Source organism: Manacus vitellinus, unplaced genomic scaffold, assembly GCF_001715985.3.
Source record: "Manacus vitellinus isolate BGI_N305 unplaced genomic scaffold, ASM171598v3 scaffold_4_pilon, whole genome shotgun sequence".
NCBI classification, from domain to species: Eukaryota; Metazoa; Chordata; class Aves; order Passeriformes; family Pipridae; genus Manacus; species Manacus vitellinus.
Genome location: NW_021940604.1, coordinates 38,053,736 through 38,061,772, shown reverse-complemented (window position 1 = coordinate 38,061,772; position 8,037 = coordinate 38,053,736). Strand labels below are relative to the sequence as shown.

General features: G+C 41.4%; 1 long non-coding RNA gene across 1 annotated transcript; it reads right to left on the bottom strand.

Annotated features, from left to right (window-relative positions):
• Positions 1-1,032: 1,032 nt before the first annotated feature.
• LOC108640649 lies at positions 1,033-7,365 on the bottom strand. Its single transcript, XR_003916132.1, has 3 exons — positions 7,235-7,365; positions 1,702-1,784; positions 1,033-1,375 (listed from the first exon to the last, which is right to left on the bottom strand). It is a non-coding gene; the product is annotated as an uncharacterized LOC108640649 (long non-coding RNA).
• Positions 7,366-8,037: the final 672 nt, after the last annotated feature.

The following is an 8,037-nucleotide window of genomic DNA, read 5'->3' as shown; positions in this document are numbered from 1 at the left end:
CGAGGTCAGTGAGAGACCAGACTGTGGTGCTAGGCTCCCTGCTGCTGTCCCTGGCTTCACCCTGGAGACCATCATGCAACACCTCTTGCCTGTTTTTTCTTGTATAAAATGAGAAGACCTTATTCTGAGTCTGTGTCATGCCTTAGGTTCTGTGGATGACAAACCTTTTCTCCAACAGGAAATTTCTAATTCTAAAACTATCCTTCAGTGGTTGCATTGAATCTCGTGCGGGTGAAGAAATAGTTCTTACTTATTTTGGAGACGTTTGGACTGCATATGTTTATGCTTCAGTGAGCAACTGGATTAGTTTTAGGGTTTTGCCAGTGATAGCTGGTCTTTAACCATTAGTGTTTCAGACCAGTATATTGGATTTCCATAATTCCAGCTGCCATTCCTTTTTGTGTAAAGTAAGTTTTCAGATAAGGTGTCTACTCACATAAATCTGCAAGATATAATGAATGAAGGTAGAGGGAAAGTCAAGCAGGAGTGGGGGACAGGCTTATGAGAAAAGGTTAGCAACTAGAGCTCCTTGGAGAGAAGGAAGAGAATGAAGGAGCAGGAAGGCATGGGCCAGCTGGCCGGAGGATGCTCAGAGTAAGTTCCTTGAGACTCAGCTTCCTCCTGAATATCAGGTTTTGATTTTTGGTTTAGACATAACCTCTGAAAAAGTATTACTGTCAGATAGGAAAGACTAGACACACTGCTGTGGTAAGCAGGTGTTAATCATAGGTTGCATAAATTCTCAGCAACTGAAACAAATAAACAGACCGCTATATAGAAACTATCTGTCTCTGCTGAGTCCTGAAACCAGTATTTTAGCATGAAGAATGAGAGGCGGCAGACAATGGGATTGCCCATGCTCCAGGGTGAAAGCACAGAAATCCCCATACATTACTTCATACAACAAATTCTCTGATGAAGTGCATTGGCTTGTTCCAAATGCTGTTCATCCAGATAAAAGATGCTCTTCTAAATTTCATGTCTCTCACATGCATCCATCATAAATGCCATTGGTTCTGTGGACATGATTTAATCACCCTAATGGGCAGTATTATGATTTCAACTTCTTCCTTTAGGGAAGGTGCAAAAGAGTTTCAAAGTCCTGGTCCATTTAGCTTTTCTGGGTTATATTGAAGGAGCTCCTTAGGCTGGGGCAGACCACTGCAGGTTTCCTCTCCCGTGATAACACCTCTTCTTCTTCTTCTTCTTTTTCCTCTTTTCTGCTGTGACAGGGTTTCCAGAAAGGCAGAGCACAGTTCCATCACGGTGAGCTGAGGTTGTGCCCCATGTCACCGGAGAGATAAAAGCCACGCTGACAAGATGCTCTGCAAAGATGTTCTTCATCCCCAAGAGACCTCCAGAACAGTCTAGGTTCCTGTGGGACAGCAGCAAGCAGGTTGCACTCTTTAATACCCCACACCTCAAACATAGAGCCCTGTCTCCATTTTAAATAAACATAAGCAAATTCAGAGAATTTTGTATATTAACACAGTATTGACAGATCAGGGGTGGAGGTAACTTCTCTAGGGGCTGAAAGGTTTCCTTCTGAGGGAGCAGTGCAGTCAGGCCATTGGTAAGCCTTTGGCCCGTGCTCTGGTTTTGGTGACTCCTATATATTTGTATGCGGGAAATTCTGTTTATAACTGTGATGAGAGACACCAAAACATGGTAAAAGCTCATGACTGTAGCAAAGATAATTACCTCTTAAAATGTGGGTTGATCAGTGCCTGGAAGAGCTTTCATTTGTGGAGTTCCAAGCTGTGGTGCAAACAGTCCTTCCACCCCTGTTTTCATAACAATGAGCATAGTTAGTCAATAAACACCCTCCCTCCATCACTAAGCTAGAGGTGAAAAGTTTTTGACCAATTTCCATCTGCTCTCTGCAGGAGGGCTCAGTCCCAGAGACAGCCTTTGGGCTCAGACTGTTTCTGCTTTAAAAGGTGCATACCCCAACTCCCAGACAACTGAAGATCCCTGATTAAAATACTGATGACGCACTTATTACATGTGGACAAACTGAACTAATTATTTTACCCAGAGATTCTTGAAGTGTCCCTACATCATAATGAAAAGGCTCAGTTGATATTTACTGTGTTTTTGATGCCTACATTTCATTGCTATTTCAGGTGTGCTGGCATGCTCTACTTGAATTTCACTTCTCCCCTTATGACTAATCTATGATGAAGAAGCAAGGAGAGAAGCAGCTCCATAGTGAAAAAGGCCTTGCCAAGTGAGGCAGTAGGGAAAACAATACCTCAACACTTCTTGTCTGTCATTCACCTGCCCTCCTACAATGCGAGCAATTCATTGAATATCTATTTGTGTCATTCCTATTAAAACTTTCCATCTTAAAGGGCTAAGTTCTTTCCCCTACTGAGATTTCTCTTTTATGGAAAGTTTGATGTCAATGTCTAATTCTGTTTCTGCTTCAGACTCAACCTCATACCAAAAGCTGCTTACTTAATGCTGCCAGATAACTTCAGATTCAACCACTGACTGAAGATCTCCCTTGGACCCTAATGATATTTTTCCCCATAGAATATAACTATAATCTCTAAAAGTTTTGATAAATGAATAGAGAAATAAAGGATACAGAAATAAAGGATACATTAAGTCTAGGCTCTATAATGAAGGACATAATGAAAGTAAGATTTAAGAAAAACAGATGTTTAAAAGCCAGGAAGCCACAGAGTTTCAACTCAGAAGCTATGCTGATTGTGAAATATAAGCAGGATTGGCATCAGGCTTAATCATTATTAATGCAATACTTAGTCTTCATTTTCCATCCCTGTACAGACTTGCATTTGGTAAAACACTCTTAAGAAATAAGCACTGTTGTCCTTTTTTTAGTGAGATTAAGCTTTTAAGCCTTTTCTACAAGAGCTGTTGCAATGGCTGAGACTAGAAACTTTAGGCTGCCATATCTATCTCTTCACCATTCAATTGCTCTCATTTTGCAGATGTCCTTGGAAATCTGCAGTCCTTCCTGTCAGCAGCCTCTTACATAGGAGGTGGACAACTGTTGAGGTAGGTGAAGACACCAGAATGGTAACACAGACTTGAACACGTACTGTGAGCCTGTGAAAGCTTTGTCTCCTGCTCTTCAGCTAATTCCCAGCCTTACTTGCAGGGCCTGGCTACGTCATGCTGCCAGCCAACCTTGCATCACTCCACCTTCTACACAAGAGCACTGAATCAAACAGGTAAGGTATAGAGCCATCATTTCCAGCAAATACATGAACTGAGGACTGCTCTGTATTTCATCCGTAAGTGGCACGTCATGGTCACTATCAAGACCCGAAAATATATATCCCTTGGCAGCTCTCCTCTACCAGAAGAAGCCACTTAATGGCTTCTTTCAGAGTTTATGCTAACATTTCTCTGTGGATGGCAGGAGCAGTGTGCCAGCTCAGTAGGTCCTGCTTTTTCCAACTTTTAGGACATGTCTAACCATTATGGGGTTGTAGCTGAAAATCCCAAAGGTATCTTCCAGTTCCATTTTCACAGTCCACAACCCACATTGTGAAAATCTTTGAATGCTAAGCAACATTAAAAAACCTTCACCTTCTAATAGAGGATGAAAATACAGAATAGGATGCTCTTTTTTATATATATTGTAGCTTTTTTGTATACTGCTTAGCAGTCAGAAATGAAATTACTACCTTGACTGCCTCATCAAGGCCATAGCATATTTCTTCCCTCACAGTCAGATGGTTGCGGAGCAGCATTTGCATCAGCAGTTCAAGACCATACTGCACAGTGGTGTGTTCTGCTGTGTTACCTTAGTAAACATATTTTGTGGCCTTAAACCACATTTTATTTCTTTTTAGTGCTGCATAGTAAAAGTCAGTCCTTTAATTAAAAATGGGACATTTGAAGTTGGATTTTATAGGGAATCAGATTTTCCTTTGGTACCTGTAAACTATCCTGGGGAAATAACTGTTGCCACTCCAAAATCACCCTGAAGTCATTCAAATTGAAAGCAGGGTGATGCTGAAACCACAGACTGCAGGTCACTATGTGAATAGCTAGTGATCTGATGAATTTTCTTTCCATAGGAACATGCATATAAGAAACATTGTAAAAGGAAGGTTTATATTCATAGAATGATGACATTTATGTTATGCTTTACAGCCTTGGGTTATTTAAAAAATGTTATTTTAGGTTAAATTATTTCACCTTTCTAATTCTTTTGTCTTATTTGATTATTGCAACATCTTTACAGTTGTGCCTTCCAGTTGCTCAGAAACTCTCCCTCTTTCTGCTGCATCAGGTATTCTGAACTTGCACTCAGGTTTATATGCCTCAAATCCTATAATCCGTGTCTTCCTTGTCTTTTAACATTAAAAGCCAGTTACCACTACTGATTGGTTTCTGCAAAAAACTCCTGACAAAATTTGCAAATATCAGTTTGTGTGATCTTCTCCCTCTTGTTTGGAGGAGCTCTCTCACCTACAATGAAGCAATATGGTCTTTCAGGCTTCTGATGTAACCTACCTTTATAGGAAGGTCTGCAAAAGCTTATTTGAACTGTAAATTACAATCGTGGGTCCTTTGCCAGGAGTATTTACTTATAATGTGTTTGTTTTCCCTGTATCTGTCTGGTTTCCATCTGCTTCACTTCTCTGAGAAGAGCTTGGAATTTCCAGCTATGTGTAGAGTCCTTAACACCAGGGAGTTTCAATCCATGACTAGAGGAATTATATGGCTATGTGCTGCTCTACTGTAAATAGCAAATGATACTTATTTAGACATCCTGGAAAGCAAGACTGAAAATTTCTCAGGCCTGGATCTGTCTTTGGGGCAGCACTTAAAATCACTTGCTTTCAAAAGATGAGCAGAAACCTCTAAGTAAATATTTTTCTTTCATTAGTATTGATGCAGCAGTTTAAATGATCAATATCTGTATTAGTTTACCCAAAACAGTGAAGTTTCAGCTCTGACCACTTGTTTCATCAGTCTTGTGTCTTTTCTTTCTGCCTTCTGCATCCCATCCATGCTTTCTGAGCATTTTCTGTGTAAAGTTGCAGTGGAAAGGACAGCCTGAAGTAGCTGTTAGCTGGTTTCAGAGAGTTCCTGACAGTTTTCCTCTCAGAGTTATAACTGATTATTGCACTGGTTTTGTTTTCTTTGGGGGGGATATTTTAAAATGCTGTATTTTTTTTCTCTCTTTCCTGCATGGGAAAAAAATTGTTTGAATCCAAACTGAAGTTATCTGTACTGTGTATGGGAGAAGAACAAAAGAGGAAGGAAACAAAGGATGTAAATCCAGTTCCTTGCTTCTGACCTCGAGGGGAGTGGGGAGGCTCTACTGAAGTGTCTCTCCTTTCTACCTGCCCACTAGCCCACTGCTCACTCTAGTAGCTTCTCTCACTACTAGTGAGATGGCTGGCAACATTTGGCAGCTGCCAATGGCAGTGGTTCCACAGGCAGCTTGCTATATGTGGCATAAAATCCCAGTTGGTCCCGTTGCATTCCCACAGATATGCTGAGCACACATTTCTGTATTTTTCTACTGGGGTGTGGCAAGTTATCCTACTTTGAGCACAGAGTTTCTATCATTGTTCCTAATGTTTCTTTATATCATGCTACATCCAAAGATCATCCCAGTCCTTCAAAGTATTGCTAAGCACACCCACCCTGTTATGTACATTCCCTGAGGGAGGACAAAAGGTCAATTGTTTTCTGAGTGAGGCCCAAGCTCAACACTGGCTGACATAACGGGCTGGGCTCTCAAAAGCCTGTGGAGCTAAGACTTGAAGTGAATAAAGCCTGTTTTCATCTTTGCCCTGCATACTTGTTCATTTATGGCAGTAAGCTGGAATGTGAACCCAACTGGCAGTGAAATTAATGTATGGGTAGGTTGATTTAAGAAAATCAGATCTCTTCCCTGTCAAGGTAGCTAGGCTGACTTAGGGTGGGCAATAGCCCTAGGTCATTTTGGCCCAATAAATGGCCTTGGTTTTGCATTTATTTTTGAGCTTTCTGTCTGAACAATAAAACTGTGTCTCAAGGGTTGGGATGATGACACTATTTTTGAGCAAGAGAGGTGGAGAGAGGTTTTATAACTATTCACACTTACTTTCTCTTCTCCCCTGCTGTTACAGTCCCTGATCAGCTTTGTCTGGGAGGTAACTAGCCAACCAGAGGTGAAGCTGGGTCACTTTGGGATTCAGCTTCCTATGGCAGGATGCCACATTTAGCAAGCTTGGAATTTGTTGCATGGAGGGAAGTCCATGCCTTATTTAGGCCTTTGGAGCACAGGGGCTTTGCTGTGCTAATTTAGAAAAGAAATTTTGCTGTGGAAAGGGAGTTTTCATCACTTGATCCTTGAACAGCCACATGTTCCCAAAGTGTTGGATGGTGACTACATATGCACACGTAGCCGATGTGCTTGGCATCCTTTAGTATGGACAAAATGTTGCATGGAGTGGTACTTTCTGGGCTTTGTGCTTCCTGGGTTGGAAAGGGTCTGGGCTGCTCTCCATGGCTAGAAAAGACACAAAGTGTGGCCAGTCCACCTGGAGTTTGTATTTGCTGAGTTAGTGTGGTCAGTCCACCTGGAGTTTGTATTTGCTGAGTTTTGGAGTATGCTTTACTCATTTGTGCATAAATGGCAAAATGCCCATGTTCCACTGAAAAGCTTCGGAAATCACTTATAATGTTGTCGCTCCAGAAGCCAGTAAAGGTAGATCCAATTTATGAAAATATTGTGTCAACTTCCCGTAGTAGATAAGTAAGTGCTTTTTGTTGTTTGTTTTCTTCAGACATTAAGTTCTCAAGACAATCTAAGTGAAGAGAGCTTGATTCTGGTCAGCTCTTCCAGAGTTGTTAAAACTCATCTGTATGTGACATGTAGCAGTGTATGTGTGGGAGGAATAAGAAGAGAGATTAGCAGAACAAACCTTCTGCCCTTACTTTGATTCAAAGTCTGGAACTACTTTCCCAACCTGACAACGAACAGCCGCCACACAGCACAAATCCCACAGTCCAGACATTTTTCACAGCATTTCCACTGAAGTTTCAGATTTGCAGCTCAGGGAGAGCCAGAGTATTTTGTAAAGCCTAGCCCTGCTAGCATTAGTTGTGTCTTTCAGCTATGAACTAGACCTTCACATCTTTTCAGCAGGGCAGTGCTGCAAGGGGCTGTGGCAGCGTAGCAGGATGGGGCCTGTGGGCTGCACCTTTGCTTTATTCCTCAGAGGAAGAATGCTGCCTTTCCCAGAGCTCTTACCTGGCTGCCCAACCACAGGATGGGTAGGATGTCTATTGCCACACACAGGACAACTGAGGTTTGCACGCACCATCTTTTCCTGGCTGACCCTGGTGTTGTCATATTCCATGTTTGCTGATTCCATCCAGATTCATCTTGTTTCTGGCGTCAAAATGACTCTGTGGAAAAAAAAATGAAGACATAATTAGCAAGACTTAACATCAGGTTTTTAGAGATAGCTTTGGACAAAAGTTGCAAATAAGATAGAAATGTAATTTTTATTTGTACTTAACAACATTGCTTTTTTATCTGTTTTCTATACCTGTCACTTGCATTCTTCTGGTATGTTCTAGGTGCGAGAACTAGGGCTCCAGACATTTTCTGGGGCTTCTAGATGGCTCCCTAAGTTTTATATCACTCTACCTACCCCCTCTGACATTTCTTTCTAGTTAAAATTTGAGTACAAATGGAAATATTACAGATGGTTTTAGCTGGAGCCAAGTGCCTTCAGTACTTCAGGGCTGCACAGACAGCCCACTAACTAATTGTCCCTTCTCAGTCTGCTCATGTTAAATTCCTTAGACTTCTTTTGGGGTTACAAAAATATTCTTCTGTGATATATAATATCAGTAAGTTATGCTTTGTTAAGTGACACCCATATCCCCAGTTTCTTTAAAGAACTACATATAACCCATTTAATAATAACATGAATAGCAGACCCAGCAAGACATCTGCTTTGCCCAAACATGTCTGGCAGTTTCACAGAATCACAGAATATACCAAGTTGGAAGGGACCCACAAGAATCATCGAAGTCCAACTCCTG